This window comes from Lontra canadensis, unplaced genomic scaffold (genome assembly GCF_010015895.1).
Source record: "Lontra canadensis isolate GAN:19392208 unplaced genomic scaffold, GSC_riverotter_1.0 scaffold111, whole genome shotgun sequence".
NCBI classification, from domain to species: Eukaryota; Metazoa; Chordata; class Mammalia; order Carnivora; family Mustelidae; genus Lontra; species Lontra canadensis.
Genome location: NW_022631105.1, coordinates 6,270,820 through 6,297,853, shown reverse-complemented (window position 1 = coordinate 6,297,853; position 27,034 = coordinate 6,270,820). Strand labels below are relative to the sequence as shown.

Below are 27,034 nucleotides of genomic sequence, written 5' to 3'. Positions count from 1 at the left end.
CTGGGCTGACCTTCTGGTGGGAGGCTCCTTGGGACAGCTGGGACAGCTTCCTGGGTCCCAGAATGGGGGGTTGAGATCTCTCCGGCTAAATAATTCCAGTAATTTGTCTGGGTTCAGTCAGGACCCTGCCAAAGGGCAGGAGGTGGTGGTGGCGAGAACACAGAGCAGGGGGAGGTGAGCAAAGAAGCCCGGGACCGTCCAGCGGTGTGGGGGATGAGGGTGGGAGGGAGGGTGCAGAAGGCAGGGTGCAAGGAGCCGGAGCTTGCTGCGGACCACCAGGAAGGCAGAAGTGGTCCAGCTCTTAGCAGTGAGTTTCCAAGCAGCGCCTTCAAAGTGGGGCTAAGAAAAACGAGGCTGCAAGATTATGAGCAAAGAAGTTTCTGGGAGCTAGAGTTAGGTGGGGGGATCTCTGTGGTGGGGAGGAATAGGGCCAAAAGGCGCTCATTTCCTAAAGGGAAACTTTCTAGAATTCAATAGAAATTTCAGTGCACAGGGGAGCTGGGTGTTGCAGTGCAGGTGAAAAGGTATTTATTAGACACCTAGCAAAGTAGGGGGTATAGCTCAGGGGCAGAGCATTTGACTGCAGATCAAGAGGTCCCTGGTTCAAATCCAGGTGCCCCCTGACTCAAGTTGACTTTTAGTACCTACACCAAATGCCTGGCCCTTGATGTTTAGTGGACTGGGACAAAGGAAAGTCCCAGAACCAGGAATGTGGTTCAAGCCATGATCATGTTGTGTTGTTAAGATGATATAGGGACTCAAGGTGTCTGAACAGGAGAATTACCAGGGAACATGGAGAAACACATCCATTTCCCAGGCCCCCAGTCCAGAGGGTCTGGTTTACTGGCCTGAGCTGGGGCCCGAGGAGCTTGATTTCTCAATGACACCCTCCTCCTTCCTTTTCATCCACCCACATCACAGAAACACTAGATAATTCTTCTGGGCTGCACTATTTAGCAACTGCTGTTCTGGAGCATTCTAAATACCTTTCTAGGGTAACATCGGCATTTAGATGTCTTGGTCCTACACTGGGGGGAGGGAAAGCTGCAGGGTTGCCGGGTGGAAGGAGGTTGGAGCCAGGGAAGGAGGAGATGGGCAAGAATGGATCCAGTCTGTGGTGGCGCTGGTCTCATGGGCTGACCAAAGATAAACAGACGTGTTGATGGGGTGACACAGGTGCTTAGGAGCCAGCTAGAACTGGGACACAAGAGGAGACAGGGAGTCTACCTACAGATCAAGTGGTCTCTCATTCAATCTACATGACTCCTACCCTATTCAGGTTTTTACTTCCGAAGGACTGCCTTTCCGCCACTGGGTCTTGTGAACTTGAGTTTTCCTGCAAGGAGAGAAGGGAGCTCGGATGGTGGAGATCTTTGCCAGAGAGCCTCTCCAGCTTCTTGTGGCTGCAGGTGAACTTCTCCAGGACTGACCGAGACCCCCTGTTAATACTTACCCTTAGAGCCTTGCAGATGTCACCACACAGGGCCACCTCCGTGGCAGGGAGAATGGACCTTCGACTCCTTCTGCATGCACTCCATCCCTGCTGAGCACAGGACTGTGCCCGCAGCAGACCCCTAGGGCTCCAGTCACTCTGCCCTGAGCTGCCTTTGCAGGGAGTGCGTGCACAGAGCAAGGGGCCTTAAGGAAAGGCAGCGAGGGGGCCCTTCAGGGAGCACGCTGACTGCCAGGAGCTGGCTTCTGCCTTCGAAGGGCTGTAAGCCACTTCGCTCATGAGGTTCTGTGCCACCCTGGGGCTACTTCTCTGCCCCTGCATCCATACAGGGACCCCGGGAATGCACTGTGGGATATCTGCTTTCCACGCGCCTGTCTCTGCTGCTCAGATGGAAAGCCCCCACCAGGGTGAGTACGCCGCAGCATGTTTTCTCAGGAAGATGAACAAGGTGACCCGGTTAGGGAGCTCTTTAATGCTGGCTGGTGGAATTTCGGAGGCAGACTGGAAAGGCAGTGGTTTCAGTTCTGTTCTAATTAGTGCTCAGTTATGCTCTGTGCTGGCATCTAGATGGTGGGCCAGTTGTCCCTTGAGGGCGTTCACATTTCAGGTCAATATTCCCACGTCATGATCACATGGCGGCGGTGTTTCTCGCCCAGTCATTCCTGGAAGCTGTATCAGACTTCAAGGTGTCAATTTACTGCTCTGTTTCATTCCACTTGAAATTCTCATTCAGGACATCAGGAAACCTCTCACTCTATTAGACCTCTCCATAGACTCAAAGGCAACAGCTAAAAGCAAAAATCTAAAGCCAGGCCGGCATAATCCCTGGCAGGTTCCCCACCGCCACCAAAACAAGGGAATGATAATAGTCAGTAATAATATCATTGTAGCTACAATCTGCTTAGTCACATAAAATATTACCCTAAGAGACAAATACCGTTATGTGGTAAGGGGTAAGGCGGTTTCTTTGCATGTTTTGAAGACTGTGGACGGAAGCTGGTGCCTCCTCCAGGAAGCCTTCTTGGCTCTTGCAGAGATGCAGGAAGGGGCAATCAGGGCAGGAGAAAGAGCTTACACAACGGGTGGGACATAAAGTGCCCCCAGGGGTGTCCTAAGTGCCTGGGGACAAAGAGAAGGAGGGGTGGGCTGGAGCTCCAAGGGAAACAGGGGCCAGAGGTTGAAGGGCTTTATATTCAAGGCTCAGAATTTGGTTTTAGTCCACTGAAACCCTCCATCCTCTCTCAGCCCTCCAGACTTTTCTTTCCTGCCTCTGCTCTCTGCAACCATTTTTATTTCTCACTGAAGTCAGGTCACTCTGCTCTGGTGGGAAAGACACTGCATCGCACCTCAGACCACACTGCCCTTTCTCTTCTAGAAGAGAACCAGGTGGCACTATTTAATCAACATTATTTCTTGGAGGCCCAAGGCATAAACGTGTCTTTTCAAGGTAAGCCAGGAGTCTCTGGGAAGCTACATTCGTTGGATGAGGGCCCATGAGTGGGGCCAGGAGGGAAAGGAGGGAGTTTGCCACCAGGAACTCATCTTTCTGAGGCCGGAGTAGGCTTTGTCAAGGTTCCAAACTGTGTGGTTTTTATTTGTAAACTTTACAGATTCACGACACAGGAGATGCAAAGTAGTGAGATATTCAGAACCATTTGTGTGCATGTTAAGTCAGACTACATGAGGGACAGTCAGAATTGAAGCAGACCTCTTGGTCCGCACTCTTACCCTAGAAGCCGAGACCTAGGGTCTTGTTGTTCTGCTGCTTTTCCTTTGTTCTCAGTGTGCCTCCCAGCTCACCAACAGACCTGTTCCTTTGCTAGGCAGCCTCCTTACCTGCCCTGCCCTCCACACCCCTGACCCCCCACCCTGTGTCCCTATCCTGGCCTTCAGCAGGTCCTCCTCATCCCTGATATCCCCATCAGCCAGGAAGGAGTGGGGATGGGGAAGCTAGAGTTGCTTCCTTGGAGTTCATTTTGGCTCTTGGGGTAGCTAGGGAGTGATTAAAGGTTGTGGAAAATCTTAGATATTCCAAGAAAACTAAGCAGTTGAAACAGAGGTTATCACTAACTCCAGGAAAAACAAAAAGTTTTACCAGAATTCTTAGTTCCGCTTAGCACTATGAAAACTATTAACTACTAACAGTGAAAATATTAAACATAGAAACATAGAAAATTATTTAACCAAAAGTTGAGATATAGTTATAACAGAAAATTGAGAAAGGAAGGAGACATATAAGTTATAATCTTCATCATAAAAGTAAGACAATTGATGTTGAAACTTGATTAAGTTAGATGTTGCATATTATGAGTTATTTATATTATTTGAAATTATGGCAGCAAAGAGACTAAAAGAAACAGACAAAACAGTAAAGGGTGGTTGCCTCCGGGTGGCAGGAGGGAGATACAAAGGATTGAGTTTTTTGTGGAAAGCTTTAAAAACACTATCTGACTTAAAAATAATTGCATAAGATACTTCAATAAGGGGTGCCTGGGTGGCTCAGTGGGTTAAGCCTCTGCCTTGGGCTCAGGTCATGGTCCCAGGGTCCTGGGATCGAGCCCCATACCAGGCCCACTTCTCTGCCTGACTGTTTGCCTACTTGTGATCCCTGTCTGTCAAATAAATAAATAAACTCTTAAAAAAGAGATACTTCAATAAAAGCACAAAATATAATATTAAAAACATCCATGTTCTGTGGGTGGAAGTGTAGCTCAGGATAGAGCTTTTTATTGTAGCTCAGGAGTTCTCTGGCTCTGTGTAGTCCTCATGTCTCCATGATTTTCTAGGACAACTCCTTGGTCCAGGTCAGGGACTGGAAATTTCAGTAACCTCCCCAGCTGCCCCCACCACCCTCCAGGTTTGGTGAATAAGCACGCACACTGGAGAGACATCTTCAGAGGTAAGTACTGCATGTGTCTCCAAAGAGGATAGGCAGCATCTCTTCCAGTTGCCGTTTTGTGGTGTAGAATAAGAGAAACTCAGACAAGTGAATCTTAAAAGCCCTTCCAGTAGTTAAAGTCAATACTCCTTCTGGCTGCTGCTGTCATCAGACTTAAGAACAGGGGGAGATGCAGGCATGTGGAGGGGAGAGGCTGGGGGCTCTGGGGACTGGGCAAGGACCTTTCTGGGGTGAATTTGTGGAGGAATAAATTGCTGGTTTGATCAACTCTCTGGAGACAAGTAGAAACTCCCCATGTGTTATAGGAGTTCTGGGTGTGACTATGAAGGTGAAAGGTGCTTATTAGACACTCATACCAAGCAGGGGGGTATAGCTCAGGGGTAGAGCATTTGACTGCAGATCAAGAGGTCCCTGGTTCAAATCCAGGTGCCCCCTGCCCTTTTGTTTTTCCTTTTCACAGCTGTTGCCCATATTCCAATTTCCTTTTATCCACGCTAATTATGACCTTCCCTGAAATCGGAAACCACAGGTCAGCCCTTGCACAAAAGCAATCTGAGTGGATTGCCCCTTACATGTTTGCCTATACCAATGCTCTGGATATCTCTCTTGGCATCTAGCTTTTTCTCCTTTCTCTTTATATCTAATTTCTTCCACTCTATTGGGTCTTCAAAGAGAAGGCAGAGACACATGATGGGAATTCTGCTGGGCTTTTCCAGGGCAGACCAGAGATCAGACAGTACTTCCCAGGATCAGACAGTAAATGGTAACCTTAAATCATCGCCCTCACCTCTCCTTCCCAGCAAAAACAGTTTGGCTCAGTGGAGTCATGGTGAGACCTACAGGGACAAATCATAGCATCCGGGTTCTCTCCATGTATGATAGACATTTCCCTTTGGGGATCTGTTTTTTCCCACACCAGCGCCCACTCATGTACTTGCTTCAACCTTCTGGGTCTAAAGCCTGGCTTAGCTACTCAGACAAGGGTTGCTCCCAGCTATTGGAGCTCTGCAACACTGTCTGAATTAGAGTCCATTTCTGTCTTCACTGAAGGGAGAAAAGTAAAGAGTGGGGGCCCTGATGGGTTGGGTAGTTTTGGAGACAGCTGGCCAGGTCCTGGGCTAAATAAAAAAGGCAATGGGAAATGGATTGGGGGTTCTCCAAGCAACCTCTCTCCTTTTCTCCTCACCAATAACCCACTGGGGATGGAGGCCTGGGAAGCCGCAGGGCTGAAGGAAGATGTCTTGCCATGAATCAGATCTGGCAGTTTCCAGAAAGCCAGTCCTGGAAGGGGGCCATTTTCCAGAACTGAGTGTTATAAAACAGATGATGAAAGGTATTACTTATGTAGTCTCTGCAGCCTGGGGGTATAGCTCAGGGGTAGAGCATTTGACTGCAGATCAAGAGGTCCCCGGTTCAAATCCGGGTGCCCCCTTATTTATGTGTAAATTTGGATAGTCCTTCCCCCTGCTTCCCAGTTAAGAAGAAAGGGCCAGCAGGTTGTGCATGGATCATCCATCCTCATTGACTCACTGAACACCAGCGACTGGCCAGTGCCAAGCTCTTCGCCATGCCTCGGAGTTGCGAAGACAAGTTATTCCTTGCATACAACCAGCAGCAATAGGAAGACCTCAAAAGTTCCTGTGGGAAGTCTGGTTTGATTCTAGGGGTCACTTCTGGGGTGAGGTAGGGGGTGTCACCCCAGGTAAGTGGCTCCCACTCTTCCTTGTGCCTCAGGTTTTACATCTATAAAATGGGGGTAGTACCACCTCATAGGGTGTGTGTGTGTGTGTGTCTGTGAGAAAGAGAGAGAGAGAGAAAGAATTTAAAGCATTTAGAACACCACCTAGAACACAGATGTCAGTTGTTATTATTAGCTGCAAATCTGCCCTCAGGTAAATGGACAGATGGTGGCTGTGTGTCCTTTCATTATTGAACTATTTTGGAGAGTGTCTGCTAAAGACAACGATTTTGGTCTTAGTGGATATTGCGTTATTCTTTCCAGTGGATGTGAAACTCTAGGACCAATGTCCTCTGGAGAAGTTCATAAAACCAGGCCACCAGGGGTGAGGGGGTCCTTGTCTCTGTTCCCTGTGGCAGAGATGCTACGATTGGTCTAAGCTGATTCCCAACTAGAGACTTCTTTCCAGTCTCTAAAGAGTTGTTCCTATAAGTCCAATTTATATAATAAAAACCCTGAATCTCTGTTGAGCTCATAGCATTTGAACCAACAGCCCATTTCTGTCTGTGGACTCCAGGGCCAGTGAAAGATAGAGACCATCCTCTACAGCTTCCTGTAAACATTAAGGGAATGGAAGCGTGTTGAACGGCAGTGTGGTTACACCTGACCTTGTCTGCTCTCCTTGAATCAAAGTGGTCGGGGAGGTCTGGGTCTGTGGTTTTGATGGAGAAAGGGTAATCTGGTGCCTGCTGAAAACCAAGCAAGCAAGTCAGAACCTTTTCTTGGTAACAGGTTGGCCAGCTCTTGGGCTAAACTGAAAAGGCAATGGGTTGGGGGTTCTTCAGGTGGCTTCTCTCTTTTCCTTGTTAATGACCCCACCAGGGACTGAGGTCTGGGAAGCCGCAGGGCTGAGAGAGGATGTCCTACTATGAACCAGGTCTGGCAACTTCTAGAAAGTCAGTTCTGGAAGGGGGCTATGACTTCATTTTGCAGAGCTGAGTGTTACCAAAGAGACAACGAAAGGTATTAATTATATAGAGTCTGCAGCCTGGGGGTATAGCTCAGGGGTAGAGCATTTGACTGCAGATCAAGAGGTCCCTGGTTCAAATCCAGGTGCCCCCTTATTTATGTGCCAAGGGTTTGCATTGGAACTGGATTGCAATGGGCATGGCATCCTGCATTCTGGTCTGCAGGGTTCCTGCAGAGACTTATGTTCTTGTCACATAGGACTCTTAGGGACTGGTGTGTTTGGGGAGAGACTAGGTGAGGGAAGTCTTGGGTTGACACAGCTGTGGTTCAAGGCCATGCTCTCTCCTCTGAGCCTCACACATACCCAGTCAACCTATAACACACCTCCAGTGATCCTCATTTTCTCTTTTTGTTACTCTCTCTCCCATTGCCAAGGCCAAGGCCAAGGTAGACCTCAACTACTTCCTGCAGGCCTTCTGAGTCTATTAGCTTATGGGAATAATTGTGGGCTGACATCTCAAACAGATCTCCTGCCCACCTCAGAGAGCCATGGAATCGGGAGAAAAGTCTCCCGGTTGTTGAAGAGGCCCTGGGCTCCTGAGTCAGACAAGGACTCAGAGCTGGAAACTTGCCTGGGTGCAGAAGTTTCCTGATCTCCACAGCTCACCCACTTACTGAGGGAGAGGGATTTTGACATTGAACAACAGTTCAATGAACAGAATGTAGAGTGAGTAGTGGACATGAAGATGAGATCCAGAGACCTCTCAGTCTCCTGTCTTGTCTACTAGATCTAAGCTATTAGGTGTCCTGTCTCCCCACAGAGGAATGAGTATATTTTCCCGCTAGTACCTTTCCTGTGTTGAAGCCACCCAGGTGGTTTTCCCATCCTGAATAAGCAGGGCTGACCTGTAGGGAGCAGGCATTCTGCCCACTGAAAATGCGCCTGTCTTTCTGGTGCATATGCCCCCTTACCCCTGGGTTTCCCTGGGCTGCCTGGGAGCCCTCTGGCAGCAGCTCTGCCACCTCCCCTCCCCCATCCCCCTCTCTCCCTGGGGCAGGACAAAACCCCAGAGAGCAATCAGCCCTCTCAGTTAAATTCCTCAAATGTTTCTTGTGCTGAGCAAGAGGCCAGGACTGGGGGTCCAGAGGTGAGCGAAATCTACTCATACGTTTTCCTTCCTCACTCTTTTTAGAGGCTCTTCTTCTTGTGAGGAGGAGTGATTTGCAACATAAAATATATTAGCTAGAAAGGAGCCTGGCCACTCCAGGCTGACTCAGTGAGGGCTCTGCAGAGATGGTGGGGTCAGTTGGGTCTGGATGGTGCATGTCAGGCAGTGTGTGGGGAGCACATGCAAAAAGAAACAAAGATGCCATGTGTTTGGAGCACTTTCTGGCTCTAGAAGGTATGCAAGGGTACCGGTTTGCAAGTACTTATGTGTGCAGAGTGGGTGCACGTGTGTGTGTCTGTGCACATGATGACTATGCAGGGGACAGAGTGGAGGGCACATGACTGTGACCTAATGTCAGACACGGACGTTCAGCAGAGGAGGGTCTGTTTGTAAGGGAGGTTTTGGAATTCAGACTTTGTTCTGTGGGTCATAAGGAGTCCTGCAGACTGCCAAGAAACAGCAAGGCCAGTCCCTTCATCTCAGGACATCACTTAAGAGACATTATAGAGAGTGCTTACATGACTGAGTTTGCCAAAGGACACTTCCTCAACTGGTATTATTTTTTGAGCACCTACTATGTGCTAGTACCATGTCTAGCTGCTTACCTGAAGTTAACCATATTTGTTGCAAGAAACTTGTCCTTGTTTAAGATGAGGAAACTGAAGCTAACAGAGTTAAAAACAAACAAACAAACAAACAAAAAAACATGCCCAGTGACACAGATGGAGTAAGGAAGTGGATGCAGAGGAGAAAAGGAATTCCAGAGAAGCTTCCAGGATAAAATATACAGGACCTGGTGCAGATGAGATGTACAGGATGAGGAATCGTGTGAGAAAGTAGAGTTGGAGAATGAGGACTACAAAATGTCCAGAGAGAGAAGTAAAGAGGAGCTACAGGGAAGGTGGAAAACCTAATCTAATTTAGGCTAGAGATAGGAGCAGGTTTTTGGCCAGGGGAAGGAACAAGATGGAGAAAGAATTGAGTCAGTTCAGTCATGGGGACCAGAGTGTGGATGGAGTGGTTTACTTGGAAGGGGGGATGGGCATGCTTTCCTTGAGAAGAACAGGAAAGAAGAAAGGTGAAGACAGGGGCCTCTGAGATGTGATGGGAAACCAAAGAGCTGCTGTCTTGCTGTTTCTGTCCTGTTTCTTTTAAGCAGGGGTAGCGTCTTGTGCTAGAATGAGGGGCAGAAGAGGGGGAGGGAACCATAACCCTGTAATCGAAAAAAAAGAGTCAGAGTGTCTGCTATGGGGAGGAGTGTAGCTTTATTGGAGCTGTGATCGGGTTCTGCATCTCCGTGAGTCCACCTTTTGTGGACAGTGAGAAAATTGCTGTCCCCTAGAGACACTTGTCTCCACCCAGGTCAGCACAGGAAAAGTGCTAATGATTTTATTCTCTAGCTCCTTGTTTTTTATTCTAGGCAAAAGCCAATCCCAGGAGCCTAGGTCACTCTCAATAGCAGACAAAGTTGCTGGTTCCCTTGCATACACTCTGGTTCCAGGGTCTGTCAGCCCCATACTCACCATCTTTTGTGTGATCCTATCATCAAGAGAAATCTGTTAGCTCCATGGACTCCTGCGGATTTTTACCAGTTCCATTCCACGGTGCAGGGATCTCATCTCTCAACTCCCGGGGTCTCTTCTATAGTTGCCAAAAGGAGACAGGAAAAGAGAGCAAAAGAACCTAGAACTGGAAGGACAAAGAAGATGGACAATTTAAACCAAACTGTTATCAGTACTAACATTAAATGTAAATGTATAAAATACCACAGTAAAAAGACAAAGAATGTAACTGGATAATAAAAAAAGAACAACTATAGGATGTTCACGCAAGATAGGTAGAAAACATAAGGATATAAATATATTAAAAATAAAAGGACAGAAAGAGATGTAATTATGATAAATATATATCAGGTACCTATATTAATACCAGACAAATAGTTTTTGAAGCAAAAATCATTATAAGAGATAAGGATGGTCATTTTGTATTGATAAAAAGTTTAATTCACCAGTTAGGTACCACAATTCTAAATTTGATGCACCTAAAAAAAAAGTCTCAAAACATATGAAGCAGAAATTAACAGACTAAAAAGGAGAGATGAACAACTTTCCGATTGTGCGAGAGATCTTTAAAAGCCTCTTTTGTGAATTGAAAGGACAAGCAGAGATAATATCAGAAAGATATAAAAGATTTGAACAACATGATTAATAAACAGGACCTAATTAACACATAAAGAACCTCACACTCAGCAATTAGAGAACATACATTTTTTTCCCCCAGTCACTCATGGACAATTCACACAAACTGACCATATTCTGAGTGTAAAGCAAGTCTTAACTAATTCTAAAGTATTTTAATCCAACAAATATGTATTCTGACCAAATTAAATTAAAATTCAAGTAACAATAAATAACGAGACAACCTAACAGATAACTAGAAAATCCCCATCTTCTTAGAAATTAAAAACTATACGTCTAAATAATCCAGTGGCCAAAAGAGAAATTGCAACTGAGTTAGAACTACATGATGATGATTACACTAGATACTGAAACTTGTCAGCTGCAACTGTGACAGTGTGCAGAGAGCAATTTAAACCCTTCCTGCACCCACATCTTTGTGAAAAGAAGAAGGTGAAAATTAATTAACTCTGAATCTATCCCAAAAAAGATATAAAAGGGCCATAAAGGGTCGCCTGAGTGGCTCATTTCATTCAGCAACTGATTCTTGATTTTGGCTTAGGTCGTGATCTTGGGGTCATGAGATCCAGCCCCATGTCAGACTCACGTGCTGGGTAGGCATGGAGTCTGCTTGGGATTCTCTCTTGCTCTCCCTCTGCATCTGCCCCATCCTCTCTAAAAAATAAAAAATAAAAAATAAAAAAATTAAGCAAAAATGGAAAGGGACAATAAAGCCAAAGGAAAAATAAAGAAAGTAATAAATATGAATTAATGAAAGCATAAATTGATTAAATAGAAAACAGATAAGTAAGAGATTGGGCCAATGAAGCAAAAGTTGTTCTTTGAAACAAATAATAAAAATGATAACCCAGACAAGACTGACAAAGGAAAAAGAGAAAACGCTAATAACCAATATGAGAGATATTTGAAAGGATACCTTATTACAATTTCTAAAGACATTAAAAGGATCATAGGATTATGTTATGAATGACTTTGTGCCAATAAGATATAATATTCAGGTGGCATGGAAAATTTTCTAGGACAATACAACTTACACCAATAGAATGAGTGAGTTTAGCTGGCCTGAGCTGGGTCAGTAGAAAATTCCACAATTTTAGCTGATCGAGGTGCCAGTATATTGACTTCCTACCCAATGAATGGCAAAGCTCCTCACTCTCCTGTCCCCCAACAAGATCATTTCCTTCACCAAAACTTCTGCTTTTCTGTGATCCCTCCAAACTTCCTTGTAAATTCATGATATCCATATATACATATAGCCAATGAAGGGTTTGTATCCACAACATATAAAGAACTTGGACAAAACAAGAAGAAGAATACAGACAACCCCACAGAAAAACGAACAAGGGATTTGAATAGGCCCTTCACAAAAGTACACACCCACATGACCCATCAGGATATGAGAAGATGCTCAAATGTTCATTAGTCTTTGGGGAGATGTGGTGGAAGCCACAAGGAGATAGCACTAGATTCTCACCAGAATGGTTAAAATGGAGAAGACTGGTGGTACTGAGCATTGTGAGAATATGGAGCAGTAGTAAGTCTCCTATGTTGCCTATGAGAGTACAGTTTGATATAACCACTTCAGAAAACTAGCATTATCAGTTAGAGTTGAAACTGTGAATGCTCTCTTATTCAGCAAATCTATTCCAAACTATATACTTAAGAGTGCACGTACATAAAAGAAGGTTTATAACAGCATTTCTCTTAATAGCTCCCAACTAGAAACAGCTTGAATGCCCATCAGCAGTAGCACAGATAAATAAATCATGGTACAGTCATACACTGGAATGCCAAACAGGAATCAAAAAGAACACACAACTGTCACGGTGGCCAAACACGTGTGAGTCTTAGAAACCTGAGGTTGGGTGAGAGAAGCCAGACTCAAAAGAATAAATCCAAAATCAGGCAAAATTGATCCATGGCGAAGGAATGGTGGTTATCTTTGGGGAGAGGGGGCAGTTGGGAAGGGGTGCAAAGAAACCCTAAAAGTGCTGGAAATTTTCTGTCTTGATTTGGGTGGTGGTTTTGGATGAACGTGTATGTCAGCATTCATTGAGCTGTACGTTTAGAATTTGTGTGCTTTGCGTAAATCACACTTCAACAGGAAGTAAGTAAAAACAAGTTAATTGCATCTTTCATTTCGAGAATGTCTTGATTAGTTTTTCAAATATATGTGATCATTTCTGAGTCTTCTGCTCCTCAGTTTCGATCTCATTTCTCCCTTTTAAGATCCTCGTTGATTTATTCAAATGTCAAAGGTGGAGTCTTTGTAGGTCCAAGTCCAGTGTTTCCTATTCTGTCGACTCTCACAGATATTAGCTAGTTTCCTCGTGCATTTTTAAATTTGCTCAGCAAACAGTGACATAGAGCTTCCCAAGTGCCAGTCCTGATTCAAGTGTTTTATGTGGACTAACTCATTTGATCTACCCACCCGTCCATCAAGTATATGCTATTATCATTTCACAGCTTATGCAGTGAGGCATAGAGAGGGGAAGTAACCAGCTAGAAGGCGCACAGCTGGGGCAAGACTTGGAGCAAGGCTCTCTGCCTTCAGAGTCGATGCCGTGGGCCTCCAGGCAATGCTGCTTCTTGCACACTTGGGTTTGTTAAAACCGGGGTTCTTGCTGGCACTCAGTCTCTGGCCTCTGGGGAGTTCTGCGCTCTTGCAGGTTCATGAATCTTTCCATTTGACCTGGCAGTCAGCCCTCTTGGGCAGAAACAAGAAATCCTGGGGACTTTAGCATCATGGTAGAAATCAGTGTAGAGATGAGAGTTTCTGCAGCCTCCTGGCCAGGAGGGGAAAAGAGAAGCTTCCAGCGGACTTCTGAGGAGATTGCCAGATGTCCAGACTGGTGGGTAGGAGGGGGAAATGCCAGTAGTGGGGAGAGACAGTTTGCAGAAGAGAAAGTTTGACAGTTCCCATGACAGCAGTGGGGGCAGGGACTTGGGATGGCTGGCGATGCAAATATGCAAATCAAAGTAAGTTTATCTCCTGGACAGGATCAGGCATGGCCCACAGATCAGAATGCTGCCAGGTCAAACGGGGTTCTTCTCTAATAACATTTCTTGGTCCTTGAATTACATTAGCATAGGTCGTTTCATGCTTTTGGGGATGCCTAACTCTTCCGCCGTCTACTTCTGACCACTTCTTGGAGTGGGTCATTCTCCGTCTATACTAACTGAAGAAGGGGTTGCTGGGAGGATCACCTTGTGTCCTAGACTGTGATTTGGTAGAGAGTACCTTGAACCAAATGTCAGCCCACGAGGGTGGTGAGGGTCAGGCCTTCATGACATGGGTTTGGACAGACACTCAGTCATGTTAAGTTTCTGGCTTTCAGGTTCTCGCCAGGATGGGCATGGGGATCTGCCTCCCCATGCCATTCTAGCAGCCATCATCGCAGCTTCTCCAGGCTGCTGCCTGCCCCTAGCAGCTATAGGCCAGGAGGACATAGGCTGGGGGCTTTTGGGGAGGGAGCCCATTGCCTGGTATGCAGCATGTTGGTGCATTTTCACCCAAGCAGGCCAGGCAGTTCCCGAGAGAGGTACTTCAGAAGGCGTTACTCATCACCGTACAGGTAGTCTGGGTGTGGCTACACAGATGAAGAATATTAATTAAGTCACCCCATAGCAGGAGGGGGTATAGCTCAGGGGTAGAGCATTTGACTGCAGATCAAGAGGTCCCCAGTTCAAATCTGGGTGCCCCCTATTTATTCCTAATTTAAATTGAAGCTGCATTTTTGAAAACTTCCTCTTCCTTATTCGACGTCAGTGTGAAGTTGTTTTCCCCTGAAACCATCCAGTGGAGGAGCTTACTACCATAGCTGCTCTGTCTGCCCAGCTCCTTGCGTCCTGGGTCTCCTCCGATTCATCCCTAAGTGGGCATCATCAGTGTCCCGGTCATCAGTGTACCTGTCCTATGGCAGGAAACCAAGGATCTGCCATCTTGCTGCTTCTGTCCTCTCTGTTAAGCAGGGGTAGTGTCTTGTGCTGGAGTGAGGGGCAGAAGAGGGGGAGGGAAGCATGTCCCTAATGAGACTGTAATTGAAACAAAGGAGTCAGATGTCTGCTATGGGGAGGGGTGTAGCTTTATTGGAGCTGTGATTGGGTTCTGCATCTCCGTGAGTCCACCTTTTGTGGACAGTGAGAAAATTGCTGTCCCCTAGAGACACTTGTCTCCACCCAGGTCAGCACAGGAAAAGTGCTAATGATTTTATTCTCTAGCTCCTTGTTTTTTATTCTAGGCAAAAGCCAATCCCAGGAGCCTAGGTCACTCTCAATAGCAGACAAAGTTGCTGGTTCCCTTGCATACACTCTGGTTCCAGGGTCTGTCAGCCCCATACTCACCATCTTTTGTGTGATCCTATCATCAAGAGAAATCTGTTAGCTCCATGGACTCCTGCGGATTTTTACCAGTTCCATTCCACGGTGCAGGGATCTCATCTCTCAACTCCCGGGGTCTCTTCCTATAGTTGCCAAAAGGAGACAGGAAAAGAGAGCAAAAGAACCTAGAACTGGAAGGACAAAGAAGATGGACAATTTAAACCAAACTGTTATCAGTACTAACATTAAATGTAAATGTATAAAATACCACAGTAAAAAGACAAAGAATGTAACTGGATAATAAAAAAAGAACAACTATAGGATGTTCACGCAAGATAGGTAGAAAACATAAGGATATAAATATATTAAAAATAAAAGGACAGAAAGAGATGTAATTATGATAAATATATATCAGGTAGCTATAATAATACCAGACAAATAGTTTTTGAGGCAAAAATCATTACAAGAAATAAAGATGGTTATTTTGTATCTCCCTCTAGGGAAGCCTAGACTCCTGTTGGCCCCAAACCCCAAGCCCCTCCTGGCCTGTCCTTCCCCCTCCACTTCTGCCCTGTGGTGGTTGCAGGAATTTGTCATTTCTGCCCCCTCCCCTCAAGCACTGTCGCTGTGGTTTCACATAGCAAGAGTCCACTGTCCACTCAGCTAGGATGCATAATGTCCTTGGTAGTTCTGAGAGCAAAGGGCTAGCTCACTGTCCTCTGGGGACCCCAGCACAGCCCAGCCCCTCAGCCACACACTGCCCTCTTCCACACTTGCCTTCTCCACCCTGATCTGTCAGCCTCCCCAGAGGCCTCTATGACCCAAGTATCCAGTGCCAAGGGTATAGGGAGGGCGCTCCCAACAGGCATACAGACTGTGTAGGAGTCTGAAAATAATGAGGAGAAACCTCGCCTCCTAGGCCAGCAGAGGCTCACAACAAAGTCAAAGAATGACATTTCCAAAGGTAGAGAAAGGTTTTCATATTCACAGTCGGAGCAAGACAACTGAGGAAGGGACCAGCCCCAGCTTAGCGATGAAAATCATATACATGCCCTCATATACGCAGGCTCTCTCCTATAAGAGGGAAAGGGCTAAATCGGGGGGTGGGGGCCACTAGGGAGCTCTTGGGAAGGGCAAGAAACAGAAACAGCTCCTACACAATTATGGAAGGCCCCACGGGGAGGAGGAGGAAATGGATGGAGGCTGCCACCAGACATCATTTTCAGTATCAGAAGGTGTCGTGGGAGGGCAGGGACAGGAAAGGGACAAGCCACCCGGCTCTCGGCCAAAGTTCCAAGTGTTTATGGAACTGGAAAAATAAGCACTAATTCAGAAATTCGAATCTTTCTCTAACAAAAAAGAATCAGCTTCAATGAAAGGGAAACTCCAAAGCACATCCCTGAGGATAAAAGAAGTTTTGTTTTTTCAGGCCCTCATGCTGTAATGCTGATAACAGAACTCAGGATAGAGAATATTTTCAACCTGGGGTGTCAGACAGAGATCTCTGGGCCAGCTCACTGAATTAGACAGAGTCCGACCACAGTAGCTTCTCTGCTGCCTTTTCCCGCCGTCCTGTCTAAAGGGATTGAAGCTTTCTTGCTGTCAGATAATTTATTATGAGAACCTGCTTTTAGCCTATCAAAAGTGTAGAATTCTGCTGTTGATCAAAGCCTAGAAGATGGTGAAATGTGTTTTAGGGAGTTGGGAGAAAGGTCATAAAAGATGATTGGTGTAAGACGTCACAGAAATCACTTGTGAATTCCATGCCGTATCTCAGAACTCAGAATGAACTCTGAGATTGTCTACCCACATGCCCAGCTGCTCCTTTTCCAAACCACAGAAAGTCATTACACTCTCTAGTTCGGAGATGGATGGTATAATTCACCGGTCCCTTATGCAGAAGTTAACTTGTAAAGCTTGAAGAAGACATACGATCGTCTTCAGTAGTTCCTCAACGTGCACGTGAACATGGGAGCCACAGATCCCAGCCCTTTGGCTTGGAAAGAGAAGACCCCATCCACCCCATTCACAGAAAGCCTGAATTGAGAGCGGGGAGCCCTGAGGACACAAAGGCAGAGACAGGGACTGTCCCTGGAAGATACTGTTCACATCGGATCACCGATGATGCCCACTTAGGGATGAATCGGAGGAGACCCAGGACGCAAGGAGCTGGGCAGACAGAGCAGCTATGGTAGTAAGCTCCTCCACTGGATGGTTTCAGGGGAAAACAACTTCACACTGACGTCGAATAAGGAAGAGGAAGTTTTCAAAAATGCAGCTTCAATTTAAATTAGGAATAAATAGGGGGCACCCAGATTTGAACTGGGGACCTCTTGATCTGCAGTCAAATGCTCTACCCCTGAGCTATACCCCCTCCTGCTATGGGGTGACTTAATTAATATTCTTCATCTGTGTAGCCACACCCAGACTACCTGTACGGTGATGAGTAACGCCTTCTGAAGTACCTCTCTCGGGAACTGCCTGGCCTGCTTGGGTGAAAATGCACCAACATGCTGCATACCAGGCAGCGGGCTCCCTCCGAGGGAGGAATCAGGATGTGTGCAGCTGCGGAAGGCGGGAAAGGAAAGAATATTTGTAGTGCTTTCTCTCAGTTATTTTTAGCCACTCAGTACCTGCAAGGCTGGAGTGTGTAGGCATGTGGGTTATTATTACATGTGTAAATTGGAAAATGAAAGAATTCCCCACCCCTCGTTGGCAGTAGTTGTTTGGTTTATTTTCTCCCACAGGAGATGATATATATATATTTTACAGATACGCTATATATAACACATACATAGATAGAAAAATTTATATTTAAATATATATTTTTAGGGCTGCCTAGGTGGCGCCGTTGGTTGTGCGGCCGACTTGGTTCTGGCTCAGGTTGTGATCTCTGTGGAGGGGAATCAAGCCCTGCGTCAGGTTCCCTGCTCGGAGTCAGCTTGAGAGTCCCTCTCCCTCTCTCTCTGCCCCTCCCCACCTCTCTCTCAAAAAATTTCTTATATATATATAAAAATTTAATGTATGTTTATATGTAAATACCTTTGTATGTGTGTATAATCTTTTTTTAAAGAAGATTTTATTTATTTATTTATTTGAGAGAGAAACGGAGACAGAGCATGAGCAGGGGGCAGGGACAGAGGGAGAGGGACAAGCAGACTCTCTGGTGAGCAAGGAAGGGGTCCATCTCAGCACTCCGAGATCATGATCTGAACCAACAGCAGGTGCTTAGCTGACTGGGCCACCCAGGCGCTCCTTAATATATAATAATATATTTACATGGTATCTTTCTAAAGGTCCAAATGAGTTCACATCATACATATACCAGGCAACTTACCTTTGGTCCTTAATGATATTGTTTAAGCATCTTTCCAAGATCGTACTCTGGACCTCTGTTATCTGTTTCTGTTGTATCATACCCCATCCTGTGACTGCTTTGTGACCTACTTCCAGTCAGTGGAGAGTTAGGTGGTTTCTAGTTTATTGCTAATGCACAAAAAGGCAAAAGCTGTAACGAGTCTCCACAGATATGGATCTCTGTGCGCTCACCTGAGTATTTCTTTTTTTTTTTTTTTTAAGATTTTATTTATTTGACCGAGAGAGAGATCACAAGTAGGCAGAGAGGCAGGCAGAGAAAGAGAGGGGAGGAAGCAGGCTCCCTGCAGAGCAGAGAGCCCGATGCGGGGCTCAATCCCAGGACCCCGGGATCATGACCTGAGCCAAAGGCAGAGGCTTTAACCCACTGAGCCACCCAGGTGTTCCTCACCTGAGTATTTCTGACGGATAAATTCCCAGGAGTGGAACTCTCCTAGAGTATAATTTCTCCTCAGTATCTTTTTTTTTTTTAAACCAAGGCCACAAGCTCAAATGGAAAACTTAAAGGATAAATAAAAGTGCAGAAAAAATGCTGAGATCATCTACAATTTCTCTCAGACACACTGTTTTGTAACCTGACTTTTTTTTTTAATCTTTATTTTTTAATTTTTTTTTATAAACATATAATATATTTTTATCCCCAGGGGGTACAGGTCTGTGAATCGCCAGGTTTACACACTTCACAGCACTCACCATAGCACATACCCTCCCCAGTGTCCATAACCCCACCACCCTCTCCCCACCCCCCTCCCCCCAGCAACCCTCAGTTTGTTTTGTGAGATTAAGAGTCACTTATGGTTTGTCTCCCTCCCGATCCCATCTTGTTTCATTTATTCTTCTCCTCCCCGCCTAACCCCCCATGTTGCATCTCCACTTCCTCATATCAGGGAGATCATATGATAGTTGTCTTTCTCCGATTGGCTGATTTCGCTAAGCATGATACCCTCTAGTTCCATCCACGTTGTCGCAAATGGCAAGATTTCATTTCTTTTGATGGCTGCATAGTATTCCATTGTGTATATATACCACATCTTCTTTATCCATTCATCTGTGGATGGACATCTAGGTTCTTTCCATAGTTTGGCTATTGTGGACATTGCTGCTATAAACATTCGGGTGCACTTGCCCCTTCGGATCACTACGTTTGTATCTTTAGGGTAAATACCCAGTAGCGCAATTGTTGGGTCGTAGGGTAGCTCTATTTTCAACTTTTTGAGGAACTTCCCTGCTGTTTTCCAGAGTGGCTGCCCCAGCTTGCATTGTAACCTGCCTTTTCACATGACATATTATCACAGATGTTCTTTAAAAAAAAAAAGAAATATTTTATTTATTTATTTATTTGAGAGAGAGCGAGCACGAGCCGGGGTGGGCGGAGGAGGAGGGGCAGAGGGAGAGGCAGAATCCCCCCTGAGCAGGGAGCCCAATCCCAGGACCCCAGCACCCTGATCTGAGCTGAAGGCAGACGCCTAATGGACTGAGCCACCCAGGCGCCCCTTATGGGCGTTCTTCTGTGTCGTTAAGTAACCTTTGGACATGGGCTCTGAACCTTCCCTCAGCACAGGAAAGGCGCTGTCACCCGGCCACAGTTATGTCACCGTCCCAGTGTCCCTGATATGCTCAATAGCCCTTAGTCCTGAAGAGAGTGATCTGGATGGTTTTAAAGCTCTGCCCACCTGTAAAGGTCAACAAGGCGACTGGGGGCGTCCTCAGACAGGTGCATATAGTAGAGAGGCGGGAAGCGGGAGGTCTGGGCTCCCCACATGAGGAAGACATGAGCTGAGAGAAGCAGAGCTGGACGGGAAATGCCAACCAGCAAAACTGAACCATGATGTAGCAACACAGGTAAAAGTGTGACTTAGACCATTCCAACAGTCGAGGGGGTATAGCTCAGGGGCAGAGCATTTGACTGCAGATCAAGAGGTCCCCGGTTCAAATCCGGGTGCCCCCTTTGCAAACTTTTACTCCCAAGTGGGCTCTTTTCTCTCTGCCCTTGGTTGTGTAGAGTCATGGGCTCCAGTGAGGGAAAGAGAGCTAGAGCTGCATCCAAAAATCAGTAAGAACAAGGGCAGTTAAGGATCATCTGTCCTTAAAAGCTCACCTCACACTGACGGGAAGACGTCTGGCCTCTGTCATGAATTCCAGAACTCCTTCAGACACTGATGTGGCCCTTCATGTCTAGTCGGCCTCCGAGACCTGCTCTGGGGCAGGTGGAAGACATTCCTGTCCACCATGTCCTTCTGCACCACCCTCCGCCCGTGCCAGCCAGCCATGGCCAAGGACATCAGTGTCAAAGCAGGGTTATGTCAGTGGAGGGCTCTGAGCTTCTCTAAGGCCAAGGGTCCCCCGCTGGACGGCCTGTCACGACCCCTGGGGTGTGAGATGGTAAGAGCCGTGCCATGCACTTTCATGGAAATACAGCTTACAGGCTCCTGGTCAGGCCGCCTGGATCCGTGCCCAAGGGGGCATGGGGCCAAGGGACTCTATTTTTAACAAGCTCATGGGATGATCCCAGTGGAAAGTCAGAATTGGAAACCACCAATTTTCTTTGGTGCCCCATGTTACAGGCTTGAAAAGAGGCCATAATTAAGAGATGTGCCCAAGCACACACCTGATTAATCATAGGGCTGGGGCCAGATCCCACATGGCTGGTCTTGGGTTCTTCCCACTTCCCTAACCTGGGACAAGATGCAAAGGGGCCCACTGCCTTCAGCTGCTTCCCCCTCCCCATAGCTGAGGCTGCCCTGGGCTGGAGGAGAGAGGCCTTCCCTAATGATGGCCCGGATGATGCCCATAGAACATCCAGTACTAAACCAGATGAGCTCGCAGTGGCCCTTCCGGCCTGTAGTCAGGTCTTTCCCCCTGAGCCAGGGCTCCCTTCACATTCTATCCTGGCTGACACCACTTCATGGTTGTGGCCTCCCCCAGGGAGGGACCCCCCAGGACCCAGTAGTTTGTTTATTCCTGCAGGTCCCATGTCCTGGCTGACTCACCCTCTCCTGGCCATGGCTCCTTCCCCTTTCCCACTGGCCCCTCATATCAGTGCCCTGAAGCCCGCCCCCCCCCGTCCCGCCCAACCCCTCCCCTCCTTCTGTCCCTCGCTGGCACACTTTCTTGCTCCCCCTCCTTCCCTCGTCACTCTACTTCTTCCTGGGCTCCTTTGTTCTGACCCCTGCTCCCTTCTCCCCCAGCTTCCCCTGTTCGACCACCGGCTGGATGGTGCTTCCTTTTCCCCTTCCTCATCCCAAGGCCAAATCCTGGGGCTGAGCCTGGGGGAGGCATTTGGCCAGGAAGGCTGACGCCACCCTCCCAGGGAGCAGCCCCATCTGCCTTGAAAGGCCTCATGTCTGGGCTCAGCACATCTGGAGGGGGCAGGGATGGGGTTTAAGGCTGCCTGTTTGGGGGTACCAAAGCCCAAAAGCCTTCTGAACTGGCATGGGGACTCTTACTTCGCTGGCTGAAGCCCCTAAGACAGTCAGACCACAGCCCCTCTCCCCAGCAGGGACCCCACACTGTCCCCTCCTGGAGCCACAGGCTCTGTGGGTTCCAAAGCACAAAGCTTCTGGTGGGCCGGAAAGCTCCCCACTGGGTGTTTTCCATTTCCAGAGTGAGTGGACGGCTTCTGCATTCGGTGGGCAGGGGTGGGGAAGCGGACCCTCTGAGAGCAGTTCCATCAGCCCGGATGTAAGAGGAAATCTGGAGGCATTGGTGGCCTTTGCAGCTGGGGTTGATTTCCCCATATCCTCTCATAAATGTCCTTTACAGTTTTAGGAGGACTATTCTTCCCTGATAAATGCCCCAGCGCTCACCCAAGAGACCAAGGAGGCTCCCAGTTTCAGGGAATTTAGCACCGGCTGGATTCAAGTTTGCCTCTGGCGTTCGGCCCTGCCACGGGGTGCCTTAGGCAGCTTTTCTCGGCACGGTCGTCGGAAGCCCCGTGTGTCCTTCTGAGGCTGGATATGGAAGCTGGACCTCTGAGCTGGTCATTCCCGGCGTGTTAGAATCAGCCACTGGGGTCTTCCTCTCCACGGCCATTTCAGCTGACAGCAGGCAACAAGGCATTCGGCTGTTTTGCGTCTGTTAACCCTGGTCTGCTAGCTTCCCAGCCAGGTGGGACCAACCGGTCTTTTCCCGCCTTCGGCACAGGAGGTCTGGTGGTTAACCCTTCATTCCCACACACTGCTTCTCTCAGAGCACCAGTTCCTGTAACCAGGCACGCACACAGGTGCAAGCCCAGAATGCGCTTCTGTTTGATGGAAACAGACTAGATGGTCACTGGCAGCCAGTCAGGAGCCCATGGCCCTGGAGGGAGGGTGGGAAGGTCAGGCTCCAAGGGACCCCAGGGACCCCCATCACAGCCGGAGCCACAACAGAGCACCCTTCGGGGCAGGAAGCCCTGTGGCCCCCAGGGGGTACTTGAAGAACCACCGGCTCTGCCGAGGAGCCAGAGGTCTAGACCCTGGAATGAAGCTCGCTCTGGAACTGCTGAGCCGGGCCCTCAGCCAGCAGTCGGGCTGTGGGGTGGGGTGGCAGCACTGGCACACCTGTTTGCTAGAGCAGGTTGCAGAGCCGGGCTTTCCACCAAGACCCACTCTTTTGGGTTGGGGTTCCGGTGCTGGACAGAGAATAGCAGAACACCCCATCTGCAGCCACCGAGAGGGCCCGGCCAGCACAGCACAGTGGGCTTCGGCGCTGGAGCCCACCTGAGTCTGTGAGAAACACAGGAGGTGAAACCGAGGGGTCCTGGTCCATCTCTTCTCTCTGAGGTTTCAATACCAGGGAGACAACAGCTGTTGGAGGGGGTAAAAATAAGTATAGTAGGGGGCACCTGGATTTGAACCAGGGACCTCTTGATCTGCAGTCAAATGCTCTACCCCTGAGCTATACCCCCACTTGCTCATAGGCGTCTAATAAGCACTCTAATCCTGCAGAGCCACACCCTGACCGTCACCTTGAGATGAGTTCTTGGTAGTGCTCTCCATCCTACATCCCCAGAAGCATGTCCTACCTGCTACGCCCACCCCTGCCTCTTACCTCTACTTAGAGCCAGTGTTCTTCCTACACTCAGCCCCTGGGGGTAGGCACTGGCCTTGAAAACATTGAAGATTGCCACTAGAACATTCTGGACTCATCTAGAAGAGCAGAACTCAGAAATCGCTGCTCAACAGACCCTCTGAGGTTTTAGGGTTGGAAGGGCTGAGAAAAGTCAAAGTTCTTGGGCCCCACCTGGGAAGCCCTAAACCAGACTCTCTGGGAAGGGGACAAGGGACAACGGGAGTTTCTAACAAGCTCCTGATGATTTCGGAGCGGTCAATTTACTTTGTGCCCTGCATGGCATAGATCTGGAAAACAAGAACAAAGACAGTCACTACAATCCTGCCCCCAAAACTTGGTTTAATGACGAGTTACCACTAGGATCCACGTGTATGATTAAACGCCTCTTTGCGCTAAACTGGGCAGATGAACTATCCCCTTCATCTCTCTTCTTTTGTCCCTTATTCCGTTTGTTGCCTCTTTCCCTGTGTCAGACAGATGGTGTGACCTGAAGAGAGGATGGAAAGCGTGGAAAGGCAGTGAGGTGGGAATGACAGACTCGTGGTCATCGGAGGCCAGACCCAGGACAGGGTGATTGCAGATGTGTGGTCAGAACAAGAGGAAGGGCCACCAGGTGACACATAGACTTGAACCAGGGACTACTTGATATGTGGTCAGAGGCTCTTCCCCCGGAACCCTGCCCCCTTATCGGTCTGGGCGTTGCTGATGGGCCCCGTGTCGCCTGTGAGCCATTGCACACGGTAACTCCTCATCTCTAGGGAACTAGCGGGAACTGACCGACTCACCCACATCCAGATGGGCCTCTATCTGACTCTGAACTTCCTCTGTCCTGCTCCAGAGACTTCTAGAAATCTTTCCTGCCCTCAGCACGGCCACCTCCTCAGTCTCCTCAGGGGACCCAAACCACCTTTTACACTGTAGCCACTAAGATAGGTATCCTAAGAGCCTTTTTAAAATTGGCATGAAAAAGTAATCAATTCCTTTTACTGTTAAACACATCATAGAAGAATAGTTTCATCTTTGTAAGAAAGTGATATGCAAATTATAAACATGTTATCTCTGAAATGACCTATTTGCTTTTCTCCACACAAGTTAGTTTTGCTTCAAAAAAAAAAAAAAAAAAGGCAACAACCCCAATCATCTCTGTCCTTAAACAAGAGATGGTTTTATCCTGAAAAGAGACTGATTCCAACAAGATTCGAAATGGGCGGGTGGAGACGGGTCCCAGCTACCCCCCAATCCCACCTGCTCCCTTCCTGATTATATTGAACCAAGGACCCTGTGTCCAGAGTGGTGATCTCAGAGCACGGGGACATCCAGATTCAGGATATCTGACGTCATTTTGGTGGCTCCAATGGTTTTCTTATTTGAAACAGTTTTTGCATTTCTGTAGAACTAGATGGATTTTTCTTACAAAGCTTCTGTACCTCATCCACCGGGCCAGTCCAAGGATGTCATCACGCCGCATTCCAATGGCTAGAAAGCAAGAAGAAGGTGAAGGCAGTTTTATCAGCTGGTCTTTTTCAGCAAATTGTCTTTTTTAATTTCAGAAAAGAGCTCATTGGAAACACATCACAGAATAGCTAGGAAGCAGAAGATAAGGCTCGGGAAGGGCTTGGCCACGTCGACTCATGGCAAGAGGCCAGAGTGGAATTCCATCCACATGACCCAGAATCAGCTACTCTGGGCGCTTTGTCTCCTGTCCATGGCTGGAATCCCAAGGAGAACATCTACATGAAATTCCTGCCTACCTCCAAGGTATAGAAGGTCATAGACTTCCGTTCTACCAGCCTGTATCCACGGAAAACTGGGATGTTATTAGGAAGGGAGATGGGTTGGGAAGCCAGAAACAATTCCTACATGTCCTCAACACCAGTTTTTATGGGAACATTTGCACCAGCAAATATATAGGAATGACCAAGGAAATAGTTGTTGTCACATCTGAACATGTGAGAGAAGAGGGCTTTAAGAGTTCAGGGTTTTCCTGTTCTCTGTCTTCTGCTGAGGCGTCTGCTAAATATCCCCTTGACTAAGAAACAGGGCTGTTTCTCTTCCTACAAAGCTCAACTCATTATTGAATAAAAAGCAGAAAGGCTCGATCATCATATACATTCAAATAAGAATTATCAAAGTGCGTGTGTGTGTGTATGTGTGTGTCTATGTGTGTGTGTGTATCTATGTGTGTGTCCTCCAGGGGGAAATTTACTCCAAGAAGGGCTGGTACTCAAAAGTATTTAGCCATTGCTACAGCATGGACACTGACCAATCAGAGAAGACATCGGCCATAAACAGCCATTAAATGACCACCAGAAGGATAAGCTGCCTCCAATCCATGGTCAATTGAATCTGTGTGATTGATCAATCAGCTCATTGACCACTGAGAGCCCATGGGTTCTCGGATTTCCAGCCCAGAAGAATCCCCTGGATTTCTACTTTCTTCTATCCCAAGCACGGCAAGAAATCCTACATCCACCCCACTTTCTTTAAGGTCTTTTGACTGCAACGGACTCCAAATGTTGTATCAGCCTAGACACATTGTTGCAGAGACAGGAACTGGCTCTGCCTATGGGAAAAGATGAGACCATCCTTGTCTAGATGGCAGGAAGTCCGCAGCACAGAAGGGAAGGTTCGCGAGGCAGGGGCGATCCAAGGGGACTCCGCCTGCTGGGTTCTCGGCCAGCCATTAGGGAGCTGCTGGACGATGCCTGAGCTCTGCCAACCCTGGAATTTGTGTCACTCGGTCTGAGTGCAGTGTGAGTCAGGAGCACCTGTTTGGCCAGAAATACTATGGGGGAAAAGGGAGAAAATAGCCTTTCATTCTGTAGCCACAAGCAGAGCCATGTCTTCCAGCAGGGCTCACACAATGGGGGAATCCTCAAAAGATGGAAAGAGGGTTCAAAGTTTGGGAGGGAAAAAGAATTGGAATCAGGGACCTCTAGGTTGTCAATTAAGCACTTTTCTTGGTCTCATCTAATAAGCATGTTTTAATTCTGAACTTTAATGAGGAGTCGAGTTATTAGCTATGGGCTGTCACCATGCCTTGCTGGACTGTGACCGTGCGTTCTGTCACCACGCTACCGTGGCCACATTCTCTTACCTCTGCACCCTGGCTACTCCCTGGGCTCTAAGCCCACCTCTTACAATTCCCTCAGTCCTGGGCGGAAGGCACTAACTTGAAAAATCATTGATGTTTACCATCAGAACGTTGTTTAAAATGACATAGTGTTGTAAGTTCCAAAATAATTTTCCAGCTACTTGGAATGCCTGGATGGTACCATCAAATTTAGCAGGAGGGATGTGCCTCCCCAAAACAGAAGCTCCCGGGCACCTCCTCGGCCCTATAAATCCTAATTCCTACAGCTGATTTGTATTTTTACTAAGGTCCCTAAGTAATTCCGGTGCAGACAGGCTGGGTAACTCCTGATCATAACGTAAACTTTAAGGAGTAAGAAACTTCTGACACACACATCATTAACGACAGTACCATGATATGTGCTGTGCCCCAGAAGTCACTTGGGGAAACTGACACAGATCCAGGGAGGTTGCCGATGTAGATGACTTTACTATGAGCAGGACCCTAAATGAGGTTTACTATGAGCAGGACCCTAAATGAGGTTACCTATATGCACTTGGCAATAAGGTAAGACACCTACAGGGGGCACCTGGATTTGAACCAGGGACCTCTTGATCTGCAGTCAAATGCTCTACCCCTGAGCTATACCCCCTTGCTAGAATTATATTCCTCTTTAGCACAGTTCACCTGCACTGCCACAGCCAAGCATTATAGTGCACTGGACATTCTATTCTCTTTTGGTCCACCTGTGAAACTGGCAAGCCCACCACAAACTGGCTGGAGACCACCCTCTGGCCAGGAGTTGGCCCTTCCATTCCCCAGAGACCCTCCCTTGTCTAACAGCACTC

At 47.6% G+C, this 27,034-nt stretch overlaps 9 non-coding genes across 9 annotated transcripts; 6 read left to right on the top strand and 3 right to left on the bottom strand.

Moving 5' to 3' along the window:
- Positions 1-550: 550 nt before the first annotated feature.
- On the top strand, positions 551-622 carry TRNAC-GCA. Its single transcript has one exon. It is a non-coding gene; the product is annotated as a tRNA-Cys (tRNA).
- A 4,093-nt stretch (positions 623-4,715) lies between these two features.
- TRNAC-GCA lies at positions 4,716-4,787 on the top strand. Its single transcript has one exon. It is a non-coding gene; the product is annotated as a tRNA-Cys (tRNA).
- Positions 4,788-5,712: 925 nt separating this feature from the next.
- Positions 5,713-5,784, top strand: TRNAC-GCA. The gene has a single exon. It is a non-coding gene; the product is annotated as a tRNA-Cys (tRNA).
- Positions 5,785-7,080: 1,296 nt separating this feature from the next.
- Positions 7,081-7,152, top strand: TRNAC-GCA. The gene has a single exon. It is a non-coding gene; the product is annotated as a tRNA-Cys (tRNA).
- A 6,847-nt stretch (positions 7,153-13,999) lies between these two features.
- TRNAC-GCA lies at positions 14,000-14,071 on the top strand. Its single transcript has one exon. It is a non-coding gene; the product is annotated as a tRNA-Cys (tRNA).
- A 2,917-nt stretch (positions 14,072-16,988) lies between these two features.
- Positions 16,989-17,060, bottom strand: TRNAC-GCA. The gene has a single exon. It is a non-coding gene; the product is annotated as a tRNA-Cys (tRNA).
- A 2,877-nt stretch (positions 17,061-19,937) lies between these two features.
- Positions 19,938-20,009, top strand: TRNAC-GCA. Its single transcript has one exon. It is a non-coding gene; the product is annotated as a tRNA-Cys (tRNA).
- Positions 20,010-22,877: 2,868 nt separating this feature from the next.
- Positions 22,878-22,949, bottom strand: TRNAC-GCA. The gene has a single exon. It is a non-coding gene; the product is annotated as a tRNA-Cys (tRNA).
- Positions 22,950-26,766: 3,817 nt separating this feature from the next.
- TRNAC-GCA lies at positions 26,767-26,838 on the bottom strand. The gene has a single exon. It is a non-coding gene; the product is annotated as a tRNA-Cys (tRNA).
- Between the last annotated feature and the right edge of the window lie 196 nt (positions 26,839-27,034).